At 36.2% G+C, this 2,072-nt stretch overlaps 1 protein-coding gene across 1 annotated transcript in view; it reads left to right on the top strand.

The window, feature by feature from the left end:
- LOC106876244 (carbohydrate sulfotransferase 11) overlaps positions 1 to 2,072 on the top strand; it is a 29,559-nt gene that overhangs the window by 25,397 nt on the left and 2,090 nt on the right. The gene's annotated exons all lie outside the window — the stretch shown is intronic.

The following is a 2,072-nucleotide window of genomic DNA, read 5'->3' as shown; positions in this document are numbered from 1 at the left end:
AATAATAATAATAATAATAATAATAATAATAATAATAATAATGATAATAATAATAATAATAATAATAATAATAATAATAATAATAATAATAATAATTAATTATGATGATGATGATGATGATGATGATGTTGATGATGATGACGATGACGATGACGATGACGATGACGATGACGATAACAAGAACAAGAACAAGAACAAGAACAACAACAACAACAACAACAACAACAACAACAGCAACAACAACAACGACAACAACAACAATAACAATAACAACAATAATAATAATAATAATAATAATAATAATAATAATGATGATAATGATGATGATAATAATAATACTATTGACTGGAATACTCGCAGACTCAATGTACGAACATCTGAAAAAAAAAAAATGGAGTCCTGCCACATGTGCAGAAAAATTGCAAGCGTAAGTGCAGAGGTAACAAGGATCAACTCCTTATAGACAAAACTGTACTTAGAGACTGCAAGAGGAGAAAAACTAACTTAGCCATGTTGTGGATCGACTATCGTAAGGCGTACGATATGATCCCACACTCTTGGATAATGTAATGTATGAAACTATATGGTATTGCATCGAATGTTGAGCGATTGCTTGGAAAAAGTATGGCGAATTGGAGGACGGACCTGACAGCATACAGAGGAAGTTTAGGGACAGGAGGGGCATCTTTCAAGAGGACTGCCTGTTCCCACTGATCTTTGTACTGTGCTTGATACCCCTAACACTGATTCTGAGGAAAGCAAAAACTGGGTATGTATTCAAAAGCCGCCAAGAAAAAGTCGACCATTTGTTATTCATGGATGACTTCAAACTTTATGGTAAAAATGAATCCCAAGTCAGTTCCCTCGTTGATACGGTGTATACTTTCAGTGCTGATATCAGAATGGAGTTCGGACTGAGGAAGTGTGGTGTGTTAGTCTTGAAGAGAGGCAAAATCAAATGTATGGACGGGCTATCGATACCGTCGGGGGAGGTTATGAAGCAGATAGAAGAAACCGGGTTATATGTACTTGGGGATTTTGGAAAATGGACAAATTGATGGAAAAAGAAATGACAGAAAAATTCAAGGTGGAGTACTTACGCAGAAACAAGACGAAACAAGATTGAAGTTATCAACACTTGGGTTATTTCACTCCTTAGATATGGAGCAGGAGTAATCGCATGTACAGTAAACGAACTAAACAGCAAGGTTGAAAGGGATGTTTGTTTTGGTGTCTTGGGTGGCATGAATCAAATAGTAGATATTGATTGGCGTCTGTGGTTTTGTAAAATATGTCCGTTTCTATTTTTAGGTTTACTTTTTTAATTAGTATATCCAAGAATGGGAGCTCCTTTTAGTAGTATTCCATTGTGAACTGTATGTTTGGGTTGACATTGTTCAATTGACTTTTGAATTTCAGGAGTTCATCTGTGTTTTCATTCCAGAGTATGAAACAGTCGTCCAGGAATCTTTTCCAATTTTCTTTTATGTATTGGGAAAAGGGTGTTTCCAAAGGTAGATAAAGATTCCTGGTATATTATTACTTCCAAGTAACCCATTGTTAGGTTCGCAATGACTGGAGCTGCCCTAGTGCCCATAGCAATTCCGGATTTTTGTCGGTAGAAAGTATTGTCAAACATGAAGTGGTTGTTTCGTAAGATGAATTCAACCGATTTAGTAATGAATTCTTTACTGATCCTGTTTGGGATATGTTCCGGGAATTGGTCCAGCCAGAACTGAATTTCTTCTAGTCCATAATTATGAGGTATACTGGTGTATAAATTAATCACATCAAATGATATCATGATTGTTTCTTCCTTGACTTTCTTTGGGAGGTGATTTAACATATCCAAGTCATCTCTGATATAACTATTGATGTGTTTAAAGAAGGGTTTTAGGAGGATGTCCATAAATAGACTTAGTCTGTGTGTTTCACAGGCTGAGCACTCCATAGACACGTGTACCCTTAACGTAGTTCTCGGGGATATTCAGCGTGACACAGTGTGACAAGGCTGACCCTTTGAATTACAGGCACAGCAGAAACAGGAAGTAAGAGTGAGAGAAAGTTTGTAA

Source organism: Octopus bimaculoides, chromosome 3 (assembly GCF_001194135.2).
Source record: "Octopus bimaculoides isolate UCB-OBI-ISO-001 chromosome 3, ASM119413v2, whole genome shotgun sequence".
NCBI classification, from domain to species: Eukaryota; Metazoa; Mollusca; class Cephalopoda; order Octopoda; family Octopodidae; genus Octopus; species Octopus bimaculoides.
The sequence above is the reverse complement of the archived record's forward strand: the minus strand, read 5'-3'. Positions and strand labels throughout refer to the sequence as shown.